Source organism: Balaenoptera borealis (genome assembly GCF_965194805.1).
Source record: "Balaenoptera borealis genome assembly, chromosome: 5".
Taxonomy (NCBI): domain Eukaryota; kingdom Metazoa; phylum Chordata; class Mammalia; order Artiodactyla; family Balaenopteridae; genus Balaenoptera; species Balaenoptera borealis.
The window spans coordinates 90,304,109-90,324,585 of NC_138862.1; the positions used below are offsets into that span (position 1 = coordinate 90,304,109).

The 20,477-nt window shown below is 40.1% G+C and overlaps 1 pseudogene across 1 annotated transcript; it reads left to right on the forward strand.

Moving 5' to 3' along the window:
- Nucleotides 1-3,972: 3,972 nt before the first annotated feature.
- Nucleotides 3,973-19,809, forward strand: LOC309629736 (acyl-protein thioesterase 2 pseudogene; annotated as a pseudogene). The gene has a single exon. The product of its transcript is annotated as an acyl-protein thioesterase 2 pseudogene (transcript).
- The last annotated feature ends 668 nt before the right edge of the window (nt 19,810-20,477 follow it).

Consider the following 20,477-nt stretch of genomic DNA (forward strand, 5'->3'; position numbering starts at 1 on the left):
TCAGTTTTTCACCATTGAGGACGATGTTGGCTATGGGTTTGTCATATATGGCCTTTATTATGTAGGAAAGTTCCCTCTATGCCTACTTTCTGGAGGGTTTTTATCATAAATGGGTGTTGAATTTTGTCGAAAGCTTTCTCTGCATCTATTGAGATGATCATATGGTTTATCTCCTCCAATTTGTTAATATGGTGTATCACGTTGATTGATTTGCATTTATTGTAGAATCCTTGCATTCCTGGGATAAACCGCACTTGATCATAGCGTATGATCCTTTTAATGTGCTGTTGGATTCTGTTTGCTAGTATTTTGTTGAGGATTTTTGCATCTATGTTCATCAGTGATATTGGCCTGTAGTTTTCTGTCTTTGTGACATCTTTGTCTGGTTTTGGTATCAGTGTGATGGTGGCCTCGTAGAATGAGTTTGGGAGTGTTCCTCCCTGTGCTATATTTTGGAAGAGTTTGAGAAGGATAGGTGTTAGCTCTTCTCTAAATGTTTGCTAGAATTCGACTTTGAAGCCATCTGGTCGTGGGCTTTTGTTTGTTGGAAGATTTTTAATCACAGTTTCAATTTCAGTGATAGTGCTTGTGATAGGTCTGTTTATATTTTCTCTTTCTTCCTGGTTCAGTCTCAGAAGGTTGTGCATTTCTAAGAATTTTTCCATTTCTTCCAGGTTGTCCATTTATTGGCATATAGTTGCTTGTAATCTCTCATCATCCTTTGTATTTCTGCAGTGTCAGTTGTTACTTCTTTTTCATTTCTAATTCTGTTGTTTGAATCTTCTCCCTTTTTTTTCTTGGTCAGTCAGGCTAATGGTTTATCAATTTTGTTTATCTTCTCAAAGAACCAGCTTTTAGTTTTATTGATCTTTGCTATCGTTTCCTTCATTTCTTTTTCATTTATTTTTGATCTGATCTTTATGATTTCTTTCCTTCTGCTAACTTTGGGGTTTTTTTGTTCTTCTTTCTCTAATTGCTTTAGGTGCAAGGTTAGGTTGTTTATTTGAGATGTTTCTTATTTCTTAAGGTAGGATTGTATTGCTATAAACTTCCCTCTTAGAAGTGCTTTTGCTGTGTCCCATAGGTTTTGGGTCGTCGTGTTTTCATTGTCATTTTTTTCTAGGTATTTTTTTATTTCCTCTTCGATTTCTTCAGTGATCTCTTGATAATTAAGTAGTGTGTTGTTTAGCCTCCATGTGTTTGTATTTCTTACAGATTTTTTCCTGTAATTGATATCTAGTCTCATAGCATTGTGGTCAGAAAAGATACTTGATACGATTTCAATTTTCTTAAATTTACCAAGGCTTGATTTGTGACCTAAGATGTGATCTATCCTGGAGAATGTTCCATGAGCACTTGAGAAGAATGTGTATTCTGTTGTTTTTGGATGGAATGTCCTATAAATATCAATTAAGTCTATCTTGTTTAATGTATCATTTAAAGCTTGTGCTTCCTTATTTCTTTTCATTTTGGATGATCTGTCCTTTGGTGAAAGTGGGGTGTTAAAGTCCCCTACTCTGATTGTGTTACTGTCAGTTTCCCCTTTCATGGCTGTTAGCATTTGCCTTATGTATTGAGGTGCTCCTATGTTGGGTGCATAAATATTTACAATTGTTATATCTTCTTCTTGGATTGATCCCTTGATCATTATGTAGTGTCCTTCTTTGTCTCTTGTAATACTCTTTATTTTAAAGTCTGTTTTGTCTGATATGAGAATTGCTACTCCAGCTTTCTTTTGATTTCCTTTTCATGGAATATCTTTTTGCATCCCCTCACTTTCAGTCTGTATGTGTCCCTAGGTCTGAAGTGGGTCTCTTGTAGACAGCATATGTATGGGTCTTGTTTTTGTATTCATTCAGCCAGTCTATATCTTTTGGTTGGAGCATTTAGTCTACTTACATTTAAGGTAATTATCAATATGTATGTTCCTATTATCATTTTCTTAATTGTTTTGGATTTGTTATTGTAGGTGTTTTCCTTCTTCTGTGTTTCTGCCTAGAGAAGTTCCTTTAGCATTTGTTGTAACGCTGGTTTGGTGGTGCTGAACTCTCTCAGCTTTTGCTTGTCTGTAAAGGTTTTAATTTCTCTGTCGAATCTGAATGAGATCCTTGCTGGGTAATCTTGGTTGTAGGTTTTTCCCTTTCATTACTTTAAATATATACTGCCATTCCCTTCTGGCTTGCAGAGTTTCTGCTGAAAGATCAGCTGGTAACCTAATGGGGATTCCCTTGTATATGTTTGTTGTTTGTCCCTTGCTGCTTTTAATAGTTTTTCTTTGTAGTTAATTTTTGAAAATTTGATTAATATGTGTCTTGGCATGTTTCTCCTTGGATTTATCCTGTATGGGACTCTCTGTGTTTCCTGGACTTGATAACTATTTCCTTTCCCATATTAGGGAAGTTTTCACCTATAATCTCTTCAAATATTTTCTCATTCCCTTTCTTTTTCTTTTTTTCTTCTGGGAGCCCTGTAGTTCGAATGTTGGTGTTTTTAATGTTGTCCCAGAGGTCTCTGAGACTGTCCTCAATTCTTTTCATTCTTTTTACTTTATTCTGCTCTGCAGTAGTTATTTCCAGTATTTTATCTTCCAGGTCACTTATCCGTTTTTCTGCCTCAGTTATTCTGCTACTGATTCCCTGTAGATAATTTTTAATTTCATTTAATGTGTTGTTCATCATTGTTTGTTTGCCCTTCAGTTCTTCTAGGTCCTTGTTAAACGTTTCTTGTATTTTCTCTATTCTCTTTCCAAGATTTTGGATCATCTTTACTATCATTACTTTGAATTCTTTTTCAGGTAGACTGCCTATTTCCTCTTCATTTGTTTGGTCTGGTGGGTTTTTACGTTGCTCCTTCATCTGCTGTGTGTTTCTCTGTCTTCTTATTTTGCTTAACTTACTGTGTTTGGGGTCTCCTTTTCGCAGGCTGTAGGTTCATAGTTCCCGTAATTTTTGGTGTCTGCCCCCAGTGGGTAATGTTGGTTCTGTGGGTTGTATAGGCTTCCTGGTGCAGGGGACTAGTGCCTGTGTTCTGGTGGATGAGGCTGGATCTTGTCTTTCTGGTGGGGAGGACCACGTCTGGTGGTGTGTTTGGGGTGTTTGTGACCTTAATATGATTTTAGGCAGCCTCTCTGCTAATGGGTGGAGTGGTGTTTCTGTCTTGCTAGTTGTTTGGCATGGGGTGTCCAGCACTGTAGCTTGCTGGTCATTGAGTGGAGCCGGGTCTTAGCGTTGAGTTGGAGATCTCTAGGAGAGCTTTTGCTGTTTGATATTACCTGGAGCTGGGAGGTCTCTGGTGGACCAATGTCCTGAACTTGGCTCTCCCACCTCAGAGGCACAGGCCTCATACCCAGCCAGAGCACCAAATCCCTGTCAGCCACACAGCTCAGAAGAAAAGGGAGAAAAAAAGAAAGAAAAAAAATAATTAAAATAAAAAATGATTATTAAAAATAAAATAATTAAAAGGTAATAAAGAAATAGAAAAAAAAAATAGAAAGAAAGAAGGAAGAGAGCAACCAAACCGAAAAACATATCCACCAGTGATAACAAGTGCTAAAATGTATACTAAAAAAACAAAAACAAAAAAAAACGGACCGACAGAACCCTAGGACAAATGGTAAAAGCAAAGGTATACAGACAAAATTACACAGAGGCATACACATACACACTCAGAAAAAGAGAAAAAGAAAAAAAATATATATATATATATCGTTGCTCCCAAAGTCCACCTCCTCAATTTGGGATGATATGTTGTCTATTCAGGTATTCCACAGATGGAGGGTACATCAAGTTGATTGTGGAGATTTAATCTGCTGCTCCGGAGGCTGCTGGGAGAGATTTCCCTTTCTCTTCTTCGTTCGCACAGCTCCTGGGGTTCAGCTTTGGATTTGGCCCCGCCTCTGCGTGTAGGTCGCCTGAGGGCGTCAGTTCTTTGCTCACACAGGACCGGGTTAAAGGAGCAGCTGATTCGGGGGCTCTGGCTCCCTCAGGCCGGGGGGAGGGAGGGGTATGGATGCGGGGCGAGCCTGCAGCGGCAGAGGCCGGCGTGATGTTGCACCAGGCTGAGGCGTGCCGTGCGTTCTCCCGGGGAAGTTGTCCCTGGATCACGGGACCCTGGCAGTGGCGGGCTGCACAGGCTCCCGGGAGGGGTGGTGTGGATAGTGACCTGTGCTCGCACACAGGCTTCTTGGTGGCTGCAGCAGCAGCCTTAGTGTCTCATGCCCGTCTCTGGGGTCGGCACTGATAGCCACGGCTCGCGCCCGTCTCTGGAGCTCCTTTAAGCGGCGCTCTTAATCCCCTCTCCTGGCGCACCAGGAAACAAAGAGGCAAGAAAAAGTCTCTTGCCTCTTCGGCAGCTGCAGACTTTTTCCCGGACTCCCTCCGGGCTAGCTGTGGCGCACTAGCCCCCTTCAGGCTGTGTTCACGCTTCCAACCCCAGTCCTCTCCCTGGGATCCGACCTCCGAAGCCAGAGCCTCAGCTCCCAGCCCCGGCCTGAGATATCTCACAATATCTCTCTCCTTCTCTGTGTGTGTGTGTGTGTGTGTGTGTGTGTGTGTATATGTATATGTATAGTCAGCCCTTGGTATCCATAGGGGATTGGTTCCAAGACCCTCTCAGATACCGAAACTCATAGGTGCTCAAATCCCTTATATAAAATGGCGTCGTATTTTCATATAACCTACAAACATCCTTCCCATATAAATCATCTCTAGATTACTTTTAATACCTAATACAATGTAAATGATATGTAGATCATTGTAAATACAATGTAAGTGCTATGTAAATAATTGCTGGCTCTTGGCAAATTCAAGTTTTGCTTTTTGGAACTTTCTGGAATATTTTTCTGAATATTTTAAACTGTAGTTGGTTGGATTTGCAGATGTGGAGCCTGTGGATGTGGAGGTCAGACTATTATATATATGAACACACAAACTTTCTGCACATGCTTATGTTAGGGTTCTATCAAAACCCTATGGCCTCTGAGAAAAATCTTTGGACGAATTTTAAAGGAGAGAATAGTATTCAATCATTTCTTTTCCAGTATTAAAAGTCAAGAAAGCCTTTTGTTACAAGGCCTTCTTCCTTACTCTCTAGAACTAAAAGTAGGAAAACAGGTATCTATCTTTGATCAAAAACCAAGACAATTTATGCAATAACTTTCTTTTTTTCTGCACTGCTTTAATTTTCTTGAAGAAATCAATCCACTTGGGAGAATCTAGTTTCAATCTATAAAAAATCTTTTGGAGACTTAGGCCGGCTAGATTTAAAGAAAGGCCAAATACATGAATAATTATAATTTTTTGTTTTATTGATCAAAGTATCTAGAGATCAAAGCTTGAATTGATATTTGTTAAGTTAATTTCAATAATAATAAAAATCTAAGGCTTCTCTGAAACATATGGTTATCTGCAAAATTTTGTAACTTTTTTTTTTCAGATAGAAAGAAAGGATATAGTAATTTAACAATGCAGTTCATCTCTTCTGAAGTTTAAGCCTGCTATCTACCAGCAGGATAAACTCTACATAGAATATCAGTCATATTATACTACCAGCAGCATCTGGCAAGAAAGACTGTAGAAATCATCAGGCACAATTCATAGGAATAATCATGTTATTATTGTTATAATAATAACTATGTTATTATTATCTAGGAGAACTGAGCCAGCCTCTGTATGGCGAGCCTTTAAAACCAAACATATTGTTAAAAACTGTAAATTTTGGTCAGAGGGGATTACCATGAAGTTGAGGATGCTTATGCTTCAGGTTTTCTCTCTTGATCTGGACCCTTTCAAGGTGCTGTACTTGATTTTGTACTAGTAATTTTGTGTTCTTTACCCAGGCCCTCCTGGGATCCCCTAAACTGTCCAAACTTCAGGTTCCTAAAGACTGAGTCTACCTCAGGTAAATACATTGTTTGCATTCAGGGCATTATTAAATAGTTTTAAACTATCTTAGCAATTTGGAAAAATTCAGGCCAGTAAAAAAATTTGTCACAATCTCATCTAGTAATTATCAAATGTTTTGTGGCCTCTCCTTAATCATAGCAGGTAGAGTAATTGGAATCCACGTTATTAAACTGAAAAAGATACCATCAGTTTTAGTATTAATCAGGCTTGACAACATTTTGTGTATCCAATGTGAGATGTAAATTCCTATCAGTCATTTTTACACAAAAATGGCACTGGTGCTGGATTCTGGTATTATCCTTACCTCTACATATTTATCTAAATCCTTTAATCTTTCAACTTGAGAGGTAACAGGTGTATTTTAGTGGATTTTATGTCACAAATAATTCTTCCCCTTAAAAATCTCTCTTACTCGGCAAAACGCTGGTGACGCTTAGAAAAATAAATTGTTTTGCATCTTCCTAATGTAACATAGAGATTGAAACTTTAAAAGTACAATTAAAAAGAAGCAAATAAAGGAATTAAGACCACATCACTTGTTACTCCAAATGGGTCTGGGTCTGCTAATGACAAGTCAATAAACAGCTCCAAACCACCCCCCCCCCAAAAAATAAATAAAAGTACAATAAAAAAACAAAAGATATATCAGGTAATTGGCCTGCCTCTAAATGCTACAACCTAAGTTTCAACTTTGGGAATAAATGGTCTTCAGATGCTATCACCTAAAATTAACGGATCAGATGACTACTGATACAAACAGTACAGGTTTGGCACACTACTGAAAAGTAATCACTATTGCATTGGACTTACCAAGACTGTATCTAACATTTGAATATCAGTTGTGGCTTAAATCCAAATTATTATATTAGGAATCTTGGTAGATAGATAGGTGAGTATAAAATTAAGGGCTTACAATTTCAGGCAAAGAAACTTGTTTGAGATTCTTGGATTTGGGCATGAACATTTAATTACATACTTATGTATTATAATGAAATAGTAGAGACTTGTGAATAAATAGTGAATCACCTATTTAACATTAAGGTCAGTGGGAATTCTTGCTCACAAAAGAACAGATGAAATAGGACTACTGAAATTGGCTTGAATTTCTTAGCCATTTTCTCTGAGCCTTTACACAAGTCCAGTTAAGAGTAACTATAGCTGATTTAATTACTTTTCGTAACACTTTACCTGTACTTTTTCTGTAGCATTTATTAACAGTTTGTTAGGTATTTATTATGTATAAGTGCTTTCTCTCCCACTACATTTTAAGATCTTCCAGATAGGGCTTGAGTCTGAATGCTCTGTTTTGTCCTTCATTGCACCTTTAATTGTTGGTGTTCAATGGATTGCTGTTAAATAAATTGACCTTCTGTTCAGTTTAGTGGTAGTAAAATTCAAGAGACCTGCATTTGTGTGTAGAGAGCATGGAGCTGAATTCTTTCAGCAGGTAAGACAGTCATTGATGAACGAGATAGGTACTTCAGGAATGAATGTTAAAATTTCCTGGTCACTAAATGATATTTAAGACCAAAGCATAGGAAGCGTAAAGGCTTAAAAAAAAGAAAGTGCATGTATCTATCTGTTAAGTGATACAAAGTAAACAGAGAAAAAGCATTCATTTACCTTTATTGGTTCATTCATTCATTCATTCATTTAATGCAAATTTGTGAAGCATCTGCTATGTGCAGACACTCTGATGGGCATCAGGATCAGCCCGTTGAATGACAGGTGCTCAGGGCTCATAAGGAGACCACAACGCGGGGGTCAGATTTACACCTAACACACTCAGTTAAAAAAAAAAAAAACACTAAGTGATTCCATGTAGGTGTTCGCTTACATTATTATAAAAATAAATTTAAATGTAGTTTAATAGATTTCTAACTGAATTGACTAACTTGTGCAGATTGTTAGTCTCTATGCTGATATAGACAAAATTGCTCCCCCAAGGTTGAGGTTGACCAAATTGTAATGAAGATGATACTGGGCCACTTGATGTCTTGTCTGTAGTTCCCAGAAATAATCGTGAAAATAGAAGGGCACTTAGAATGCCACTCTAATACTTTGAATACAGTTAGGCTTGGTATTATAGGCATAAGCCAATCAAAGCAATCAATTAGTATGGCCTAAGGTAAATTAAAATAAAACTGATCAAGTTAATTTCATGGTTCTATGTACTGTTGTCATAAATGCCTCTTCTTACAACTGAGTGGTTTGCATCTTGAGAATTTTATTCCATTCTCAGCCAGCTTTTGACATTCTGAAAGAAGAAATAAGAAGGAAATCAGGTTATATACTTTAATTTTTAATTAAAAATTTAATTAATATTAATATTTAATTAATAACTTTTAACTTACCAATACATTTCCTATTAATAATCTCAGTCTTTGAGTCTCAGTAAATTGGAATTTAGGGATCTTTGAAATCCTCGAAGAGCCTCTAGTTGTGTGGTTTCCATGCTGCAGCCTGTGGATCTCAGGGGAATCGCAGGGTTGTGGTATGAGGTCTGTAATTCCATATGGACACCAATCGTTTTCTTTAGCTGAAGTAAAATATCTCATATGTACTCTTTCTCACTAGTTTTCAAACCAATTTAAATGCTATTTTGAATAGTATCAAATGGAGTTATTTTAAAGTGTTCCTGAAACCATAATAGTGATTTGACGATACTTTCTTCTACCTTGACAGAACCTGAAATCTGTTAGCAATCATGTGGAGAAGGTGGTGTGTAGAAGTTTTAGAATTTGAAAGGTCCCCACTGAAGAAACGAGTTGGAAACTTTAGTGCCTAGCACATAGTAGGCATTCAATAAATGTGTTTTGTATGTTGGAGTAAATACCTGCACTGTAGATCTAGCCAAACCTTTTCATATTAGGCACATAGGTAAATGACTTTTTCAAGTTCCCTGTGAAAGGTAGTGGCAGGTCCTATATAGAAGAACCTGTATTATCCTACGTCTGTCTCATATAAATGTAATTGAGTACCATTCTGAAAGGATCATTATGCTCAGTTCAGCCTATTGAAACTTAAAGACTGTGCTGAGACTTAGGGATAAGGTTTGGCCTTCCCTGGAGGTCATACCCAGAGACAATAACCAGAAAATAAATATCTGGAAAAGTCATAGCAAAGTCTCTAGTATAGAGTTTATCAATGTGTGACTCAAAGAACTTGCATTAAAATCTCCTGGGATATCTGTTAAAATACAATTATCTGGGTACCACCCTAGTTCTACAGAATCAAACTTTGTGTAGATTCTCATGTTCACTCATCTCTCTGGTGACACTTGTGGTCACTGCAGTTTGAGCGTTGCTGTGCTGTTGCATGAAAGGGAAGGATTAAACTCACTCCCTCAGGTTCGACTTGAAGGCATATGATGACTGTACCTTCTCGCTGATCAGTGAAAGATGGGGTCTTTCTATATCTTCACCATTTTACTGGGAAGAGAGAGATTTAGACAAGATGCCTCTTTTCTTGAGGCCATACAAGGATACACGTGGCCTGAGACCATATTGAGTCAGCTATGCCTTACAAGTCAGGTGATCTAAAGCCAACATTCTCCACATTGGGTTTCCTTTTGTTATTCCCTGACCTCCCATGAGTCTTATTTAAGTGTGTCGGACTGCCTCAGCAGTGCAAGAGGAGCACGGTATGAGCCCTGTGAAGGGGCTCTTCATCCTGCCTGAGGATAACTGCAGTGGAAATTAATGAGTCCCCAAGGGAAAGGAGATCTTGGGGACAGCAGACCCATGTAGTTCAGATATCCCTCCAATAATTTTCCTTCCCTGTACTAACCATGAAGGATCTGTATAGATTATTATTTTTTTTTAAGAATAGCATTTCTTTTAAGAGGCAAGCCTAGGACAAAATATTCCCTGGTGTTGAGTCCTTGGGACTCATAGGGTGTTAGCTGCCCCTGGAAACCACTATCTTTTATTAAATGATGTGAGAAAAGTTGCTTTTCATGTGTTCATATGTGTAAACATCTTACCACAAGAAATGGGAGGTAGTGTTTTTGGTGAGTTATTGTTTTCTTTCAGGGATCAATGAGAAATTGAGTTCACGTGAAACATAATAGGAAGCAGGAGTCTCAAAATGGAATCAAATACACCTAGTGGTTTGCATTAAATTGACTGAAATTGCTTTGAAAGAAACAACTCCTAATTGCCATTCTTCATCAAATTATTCATTTTTATAAACAAAAGCTTTTAGACTGTGCGTTAATGAGATCCAGATCAATCTAACTGGGAGCACAGGAAGCTATTAAAGTTTAGTAGGGAAAAAATGCAAGGAAATTACTGATAGCATAAAAGTTTTCTCTGACTTAAGGAGAAATGCTTTCAAATAATCATATGGCCTCCCAAGATAATAATCACCATCTTGCACAAATATAGCTGCTATGAAATTAGCTTTCAAACCATTTAGATTCATCATTGTCCTTTTATTCACATCCTCAAAGCACTGGTCTGACAAAACACCAGAAATCATATTCTTTCCTTCTTTAATGTTTATATTGTATAAGCTAAGATTATGATAAAAATTGTAGTGGATACAGCATTACCTTTGTACCATTTGCTATTATTATTTTATGCAGTCAGTAAAGATCAGAATGTGAGCAGTATCACCGAATTCCTTTTGCATGGCATGGAGTGAGTCCAGGAGAACACAAATGAAAACATCCAGTTTGAGTCTCACAGTCGCCTTACTGCTGCTTCTCCATTAACCCTTCTCCCTAATCATAAATCATAAACATGCTTTAAAACTTAGCTTAAATGTAGCTTCTTACTCAAATATTCTTCTGTTTTTATCACGTCACATCTGTCTTCTATAAACATTTTATACTTGTCTCATTATACTTATTGGAATTCATGTAATATTGTATGCATTTGTATGCATACCTTATCTGACCTTATTTTCCAGGTCCCTTCTGGTGAATACCATGCCCTAACCGCCTCTGTACCCCATGTGCTACTTAGCACATACTGCTCAACAAATGGTGAGCAAATGAATAAGGACCTTGAGAATGAATCAAGCTTGGGTTCCACTCTGCTTACAAGGTTGTGTGTCAAGTTGCATAAGACATGTCTGGTGATCTGGTGGGACAGACCTGGAAGAGGCCCATTTACATGAAGCTCAAGGAGCCTCTTGGAAGAGAACTCATCGTAAGGGAGGAAAGAATCTGGCATGAGGAGCTTGCTAAGCAAAAGACCTTAGTGACTGGAGGAGTGGGCTGATTGTGAGGAGAGCATGAGTTTCGACACCAGTCCAGTGTTGCCTCTCACTGGACTCAAGTGTGACTCCCACTTGAATAAATGTAAAAGAGCTCTTTCCCTGGAAACTCTCCAAGCCCTGGGGCATCAGCATTACTGCTCAGATACCCTGTAAAGTGTTGAAGATCACAGTAGGGAGAGGCCTTGTTCTTCCTCACTGCATAATAGAGCAGAGATATGCAAAGTGTGGTCCGGGGACTGGAGCCAGTCTATAAATTGGTCCATGATGAGATAAGGAGCTTGAATCAGAACCTAAATCAACCATGTCAATGAGCACACTGTTTACTTCAGCTGACATTTTTCTTTTTATGATAGCAAGACATTCTTGATAAAGGAAGAAGAGGGTTCATTTACATTCTGGCAGGACCTCCTTACTCTTGGTAACAGAGGGATTGTGGACTGGCTATTTTGAGAAATGTGGTAATAGAAAACCATGTTGCTTTGGCATCTCCTGGGTCCCAGAGCACCACTGACGGTGGCAGAAGATACTAGTGCTAGTAGCTGTACTAACGAGGGGATTCACATTGGAGGAAAGGGCATGGCGGTTCCCAGAAAGAACTGTGGGACCCAGTGGAGCAGCAGAGGCACCAAGTGAGTTTGGACTGGTTTGTGAGCACGTGTGAAATATCTCCTGGGGACTCTCTAATGCATGTGAGGAGTAATTTGTAGCAATATAAAGTTATATGGAGGAGACAGGAGCAAGAATCGGTGGAATGTGTGTTAGCACCTTGGCTTCTTGCAGTCATTTGTGATAGAGCTTCTAAGATTGACCTCTTATCCAAATTTGGGCACCTCATTTTATCCTGGCAGTGTAGCTCCAAGAAATGACCAGAGGATGCACTTGCAGATATTGAGAAAATCTTTTAGAATAGTGTGATGACAAAAACTATGGGTGAAGAGAGGAGCAGTAAGTAAGAGTAGCTAATAGAACAAATGAATGGAAGGGAAGCAAATTGAGAAAGAAAAAATATTAGAAGAATTAGAAACCAATGAGATGGATATTATATCTATCTATCTATCTATCTGTGTATCTGTATTCTGAAGTCTATACATTTTTTTGAAGGAGGCAAGCCCACATTTTCTGTGTGTATATATGTTTGCTATTTTCATATGCATGTAATTATTTAAAAAATAATTTAAAAAAAAGACAATAATCCATGAATGTTATAAATGAAATAAGATTTTTTTAAAAATTATTTATTTATTTATTTATTTATTTATGGCTGTGTTGGGTCTTCGTTTCTGTGCGAGGGCTTTCTCTAGTTGCGGCAAGTGGGAACCACTCTTCATCGCGGTGCGCGGGCCTCACTATCGCGGCCTCTCTTGTTGCGGAGCACAGGCTCCAGACGCGCAGGCTCAGTAATTGTGGCTCACGGGCCCAGTTGCTCCGCGGCATGTGGGATCTTCCCAGACCAGGGCTCGAACCCGTGTCCCCTGCATTGGCAGGCAGATTCTCAACCGCTGCACCACCAGGGAAGCCCCTGAAATAAGATTTTTATAAACTCACACAGTACATCAAAATCAGTTGCCATTACTGGAAAATTATCTTTTTAAATTGATGAAGAATACACACACATACACACACACACACACATACACACACATCTGTCTCTAGATTCAAGATGACTTTCATAAGTGTAACTGAATTCCCCAAATCTCCAGCTATTCAAGTACCAAAAGATAGGAAAATTCTTGGGATGAAATTCTTTATCATCAGTGTCACCCCCATCAACAAAGGGCGTTCATAGAGTGACTATAAAAATAATTGTTTATATGCATTGTCTGTCCACTAGAAGTGCCTACAACATAACATGAAAGTGGAAATGTGAGTGAAATCTTGTGCATTTACATGAAAAAGAAAAACTGAATTAAATCTATAATTATTAGCCATTAGTTTTTGGTGTATATATTTGCATCTCAAGAGTATTTGGCAGATAGTAAGTACTTACTAATACTTAATAAATGTAATTAAATGACCAAAAAATTAAATTTGGACAGTTGAGTTTGAATGGACAAAAGGAATTAAGAATTCTGAGGCAAGTCAGCCGCAGAAAGTCCCCATTTTTCCTCTTGGATCACCCCGTTTGACTCTAATTGTACCTTTGTTTGCTGAGACCTAATATACCTGCAGATAATCATGGTTGTTTCCCTAGCCTATTCAGTTAGAGCTTAGCATTTTTATTGTATCTGAATAAGAATACTTATTCCTGTTTTTTTTTTTTAGTGACCCTAGAGATAGTCAAATACTGGAAACCCAAGAATTGAACCTTGGTGGGACCTCAGAGACCCATTTAGTTTAATCATTTCATTTTACAGAGGAAGAAACTGAGGTCCAAAGTGGCAAACTGACTCACTCCAAATCATGCAATTGATTTTTTTTCCCCCCTTAGACTCCTCATTTCTCTAAAGAGTTGCTGGTAAAAGATAATCTAGTATCCCAGGCACTTTGCTGAAAAACCATGTACAAAGTGATTGTCTATGCAACATTCAAAATGGTCAGCTCCAATAAAATTGCCACGTTCATTTATTTAGTTCCAAATCCACTCTTCATTTAGTGTATTCCAAAAGAACTGTCAACAGACTCAGTATAGTTTTATAGTTTGGCAATTTGTCAATTGATTCCTCCTTCCAGCCTCTTTTTACAACCTGAATTCGCAAATGTTTTCTGACTGACTCACCATTGGGCCCTAGGAGTCTTTCTGCAAACTCTTTACCATCTGGGAAACAAATACTGCCTCACAAACATCATTCACTGTTTGATTTCCATGCCGATATTGATTCCAGGGCCAAGGCACATCCAGACCCAAGACTGAATCCATCCTCCTTTTCTGTCAGAATGTCTGTAACTCATCTTACTTTTATATCTTCTCTCAGTAGAGCCTAAAGTATCTGACTTCAGGGTGGGTTTATGAGTGAAGCACTGAGAGCAATTAACATTTGAATGAGAGCTACCTGTGGATTCCCCTATTTTAACAGCTGTTAAATGGAATTACTTGTCTGCTTCAAACTCCAGGCTGGTGGGTTGTGTGTAACCATGTGGGAATTACAATGCAATTACTCATGCAAGTGGGGATTAAATGAACTGGATAGCATAAATCAAACTTCAATTTTGCAATCCAGGCAGTAATCCCAGTGACTTCTGAGGAAAGGCCCATGGTAATGGATCAGTATACAATATGTCAGGAGTATTCCAGGATATTTCAGTATTTAATTGTCCTAGCTCTACTTGCCGAACCAAGAATTGACTGAGATCATCTGGATAATCTAAACCAAAAAGAACAGAAGCAATTTTTTTCTTATGAGCTAATACTAATTCCTGTATTTCAAATTTGTTGTTCAATTAAATGCTCTCTCAGATGGGTTACCTCATGTTGATGACTTTAGCCAAACCAGCCGTTTTGCCAGACATGCAAGATTTTGTGCAAGATTTCGTGTTATTCTTTATGGCTCTTGTGCAGAACAGACACTTATACTGGGTTGTAAATGGCCAGAGTGAAGAACAAATTAATACGTTAGAGAGACTGTGCTGACTGAACCAAAAATAAAAAATTTGGCAATTACTCATGGGATGTAAGCAACTTAAAAACCAAATTACCTATATCTCAAAGTGAAAATTTTTACTTATAAAATCCTGCCTATATTAATCCAAACCACACAGACATTGTCAAAACATACATTTGACCAGCAATATGTATGTGCCCACAAAACATTTGAATTGTCTAGAGGTAATGATGCTCAAATAGGTCAAATACTGAAACTGAAATATAATATTTAGGATCTTATTTTGGCCCTTTACTAAAAAGTGCTTCAATGTATTCTATCTTTTAATCCTGTAACAACCTACAGAACGCTGCTAGTAATAAACAGTTGTTTACTTGCAAGGCTGAAGCAGAGAAGATGTGTGACTTGTGGAAGGCCACAGAGCTAGCAAGTTGGTAGAGCCCGTATTTACACTGGTAATCTAACTGTCCAACCTTAGTTCTCAATTCTTCTACCCTACATTGCAGTTAACTTTTCTCTCTGTGTTTTTTCTTTTCTTGTAGACAAAACATTTGTGAAGCTGACAACTGGAAGGGAAATGTAGACGTACATATATACACCTCAGTAATTGCTTAGTGGTTGCATTCTGTGACTTCATGTCAGTAGCCTATTGTAATTGTGGCAAGAGTCATGAAAAGCCTGTCTTCATCTGAGCCCTCTTTTGTCCCACTGGGCTCACCCTTCTCCTTTTGGGTCTTTTGTTCTGCCTTGGTTTATGTCTCTGCTGATTCCTTTAATTGCTGTGTTTGGGCTATGGAGGTTGTTATTTTCAAGACTTCAGTAACAGAATTGGTAACCCTTGGGGAACAATTTTTTCTTTTTTCTTTTTTTCCCTAAAAATATCAAACAGAAGGCCTACCTCCATCTGCACCACTCATATGTGAACGGCACAAGTTCTATTTAGCAAGATATATATTATGCAAAGCATCCAGTGTTACATTTGCCATTAATAGTTTTATTTACTTTTTTGTTTTCGAGTTAAAAAAAAATCAAGTAGCTATTCATCATTATCTAGGCATTGAAAAATACTAATGCCTTCTTATTACAGTTACCAACTTATAAATTACAGATGAAAGAAAAGTAGTTTTTATATTTTATTAGTACTGAAACTTATTTTTGTTTTATTCTGGCATAAAAAATCCATAAATAAAGCATAACTAGCAACTACTTTGATTTAATTAAAGCTACAGTTTTGTACACAAAACTAATCCAAAGCAGAGCCACATAGCTAGATTGCAACAAACATCCAATTGTGGAGTTAATGCAGTGATATTAATGGAATGTTTTACCCACACTATTATTATTTAGAAAATTTCACTCCTGTCACACCTAACCTTCAGTTTAACTAACACTACATGAATAACGAATAATGAAAGTGAAAGACATTTCTTTATTTAAAATGCAAAATACCTATTAATAAATAAAAACATAAGGTTAGGTGTAAAGCAATAAAACATTACATTTAAGTTATTAGCAATATGCTGCTGTATATTAATTTCCACAGCAATTTACTAGAAGCTGAATAATTTACCCCAGGAATAACATCACAGGCTGCCTTTGGGCAAAGCCTGAAAACTTGTTCCTACTGGATGTCTGCCAGTGGCGTTAGCTGTCAGAAAAAGGCAAAAGAAATTGATGAGACCGAATTCTGCACTTCATTATATTTGACAAGAGAAGAAAAAAAAAAACCTGTTCAGATCATCAAGTTTTTGTAATAATTCTTAGAACATGTAGACTGGACTCAAATTAATTTTTAATTAAATAGGAACATAAGTTGTAGAGCAACATAGTTGTAGAGCAATTTAGAGATTCTAAAGTGCTTACTAGCGAATTAATTTATCCATTCTCAAAATAACCATTTGAGGAAGGAAGGGCATGTGTTACCTGCTTCTTTTTACAGAATGGGAAATAGAGGCTTAGAGATGTTCACTGATGTTCCCACAAGTGGCATGGTTGGGAAGTGACTGAGGTTGAGTTTGATTGGTTAATCAGCATTTAGAGAGTTTAGTTATTGTCTTGAGATGAAAATCCTACAAATACCTTTGTAAAGTGAAAAGAAGAGTTATGTTTGGAAAAGGAAGGGAAAGAAGTGATCCGGGCCTATGTGGAGAGAGCCACAGTTATTTAAAAATCCTTGTTGATGGGAAGCTTCGTGGTGGAGCAGTGTCAATATTGGTTCTGCTACTCCTTAGGCTCTGTTGTAAGGGGAGGGGGTGGAAGAACCTGAACGCTCATCACCACTCCCAGAGAAAGAGATGGGGGAACCTGCTCTGGGAGTGGGCTAATTCTTCTAGGGGTGCTGACTACCCAGGTTCCTACTCTTGATCTCAAATAAGGGACAAAATCAGTTGTTTGATGCCTGTTTTGTATAAAAACATAGGTAGGGAATGACTGTTCTCCTCTCATTAAATTACACTACTAAGGTAGATTGAGTCGCTGCACTTAATTTTCCATGGCTTCTCTATATTGTAATGCATGCATGTTCTTTTACACGTGACTTTGCGGTACTACCCTACTAAAGAGGGTAGAATATGTTTCCCTGCCTGATCAACGCTGGGCTTGGCCATGTGACTTGTGAAGGCCAGTGGGAGGTTGGTGAAGTGAAAGTGGTCAGTTTGGGGCCAAGGCTTTGAGAAGCATGATGTGTTTCTTCTCATTCTCCCGTGGTCTTGTCCAGTTGCCATGAGAAAAACTAATGGTTAGATACTGGTCCAAGGAGGATGAGAGACACAGGGAGTTGACTTGCACCTAACCTGCTGCCTGGAGCTCAGCCTACCCAATCAGAGCCAATTTATGAAGCCCCAGAAAAATAAATGTTCAATGTAGGCCACTGAGTTTGCAGTGGTTAGTTTTGTAGTATTATTGCAGTAATAGTTAGCCATGGTAACTACCAGCCATCTAGTATTCCAAGCCAGAAACCTGGGCATCATAACAGTTGAGTTTTTTTTTTTTTTTAATTTAATTAATTAATTAATTTTTGGCTGTGTTGGGTCTTCGTTTCTGTGCAAGGGCTTTCTCTAGTTGCGGCAAGCGGGGGCCACTCTTCATCGTGGTGCGCGGGCCTCTCACTATCGCGGCCTCTCTTGTTGTGGAGCACAGGCTCCAGACGCGCAGGCTCAGTAGTTGTGGCTCACGGGCTTAGTTGCTCTGCGGCATGTGGGATCTTCCCAGACCAGGGCTCGAACCCGTGTCCCCTGCATTGGCAGGCAGATTCTCAACCACTGCGCCACCAGGGAAGCCCCTGAGTTTTGTTTTTAAGGAAAACTACGTTATGGTTTTGAAAAAATACATGATTATTATAAAGAATTTATACAATAAAGAGAAGAACATAAATGAAAGTAAAAAATATTTTAAAAAAGAAAAAGGAAGAAAAATGTATAAGATGCCAACCTCCTGCCCCCCCAAGAAATAACCATTTTCAACATTAGGTGAATATCACAGGAGACATTCATTTTTTCCCATAAATATTTTATGTTAGAATAATTTTAGATCCACAGGAAAAAAAAATTGCAAAGACAGTACAGAAAGTTCCTGTATACTCCTCACCGAGTTTCCTCAGTTGCTAATATCTTATGTTACCATGGTACATTTGTCAACTAAGGAACCAACATTAGTATACGACTAAAAACTACACTCTACAATTTATCCAGAATTTACTACTTTCTTCCTAATGTCCTTTGTCAACAGAAGGGTCCCATCCTGGATATCACATTACATTTAGTTATCATGCGTCCTTAGCCTCCTCTGCTCTGTGACAGTTTCTCAGACCTTCCTTTGTTTTTTTGACCTTAACAGTTCTGAGGTTTATTGATCAGATGTTTTGTAGAATATTCTTCAATTGGGATTGCCTGACCTTTTCCTCAAAATTAATGGGTTTTTTCTATCCTATATCATTACTACACTGTGGTGATTTGTGTAGCTTTGTAGTAATTTTGAAATCAGGAAGCTCTTGTTTCATGAATCAGATTTCTCTTATGATATTAATGGTAGGTTTTGAACATTTTCTTCTTTGTACAATCTGGCTCCTCTAGGTTTTGTTTGTTTGTTTTCCTGCTATTTTTCTTTCACAAAAGAAGCTTTCTTCAGCTGTCTGTTAATCCTTGGTTGTTTGCTCAGGTTTGAAGGTGAAGATTAAAAATCTGTTCAGTTCAGACAGAACGGCAGAGTGGGAAGAGTGTGTGTCTGGGCGGGAGAAAGAGGAGGATCTCTGGAGAGGTCTTGAAACCCCCAGGAGTGGAGGCCCCAGCCGTGGAGCCCTGCAGGGTATGTGTGGTAACACCATGTCTGTGCCCCCGCTCACGGATGCTGCCACTGTGCCTGGAGCTGAGCAGGAAACAGCTGCGGTTATTTTTTTACGTGGACTTGGAGACACAGGGCACAGCTGCGCTGACGCCCTCTCCACCATCCGGCTCCCTTACGTCAAGTACACCTGTCCCCATGCGCCTCGGACCCCTGCCACACTCAACATGAAGATGGTGATGCCCTCCTGGTTTGACCTGATGGGGCTGAGTCCAGATGCCCCAGAGGACGAGGCTGGCATCAAGAAGGCAGCAGAGCATCAAGGCCTTGACTGAGCATGAGATGAAGAATGGGATCCCTGCCAATCGGATCGTCCTGGGAGGCTTTTCACAGGGTGGAGCCCTGTCCCTTCACAGCCCTCACCTGCCCCCGCCCTCTGGCTGGCACTGTGGCCTTGAGCTGTTGGTTGCCTCTGCCCCTACCGGGCCTTCCCCCAGGCAGCCAACGGCGGTGCCAAGGACCTGACCACCCTTCAGTGTCATGGGGACCTGGACCCCATGGTTCCCGTACGGTTTGGGGCCCTGACAGCCGAGAAGCTCGGGTCCGTTGTCACACCCGCCAGGGTCCAGTTCAAGACCTACCCCGGTGTCAGGCACAGCTCCTGTCCTCGGAGATGGCATCTGCGAAGGAGTTTCCTGAGAAGCTGCTGCCTCCTGTCTACCTGCAGTTGCTGGCCCCCAGCGCGGTCCACCAGCTCGTGGGGGACTCGCCACGCGCGGCATTATCTTGGACCTGAGCCGGTCAAGCCCCTTTCTCACCCTCCTAGACCCATCCTTTTCCCACAGGCCTCTGGGGCAGGCAGGCCAAGGCCAGGCCAGGCCTTCCTTCCTGGCTTCAGCCACCTGGCAGTCTGCCGCAGCGGGTGGGCTGCTCTCTTATCCCATTTCCCTGGAGGGGGTGCCCCCTGGCAGCAGTAATGGAGGGGCTGCAGGCAGTGGGAGAAAGGGGCCCAGCCGCTGACCCTCTCCCTCAGGACCGCACTCCCGAGCCCCGCTTTGGGCCCCCTCCTGCGACCTCAGGGTTTGGCCCCTGGGGCCCTCCCACCTCCCACCCTCTCCTGCCAACTGATTCTGCCCAGATGATCGTGTCTCTCCTGCCTCCGCTCCAGCTGCGTCTCAATCATGGCCGTGGCCGTGGCCGTGGCCGTGGCCCGAGCCCGTGGCCCGGGCCCGCTTCCGGCTGTGGGCTCCCTGCGCCTGCGCAGGAGTGTAGGTGACGGGGCGGAGCTCCTCGAGGGGGCCCCCCTCAGCCGTTCTGACTTGGGGGCTGGGCTGTGCCTCCCCATTACGCTCCGGCCCCGCGGGCCTGGAGCCGGTAGGGCTGCCGTGAGGCTCGAGGTCTCCTCCCAGCTGCCTCACCCCACGTTGTCCCCACTCTAGGGCCGGGGGCGGGTGGAGAGGAGTTGTGTCTCGTCTTCTGTCTCCCTGTAGTTTTGGGTGTTTTTCTTGTTGTGTCTGGATTCCGATAAAAT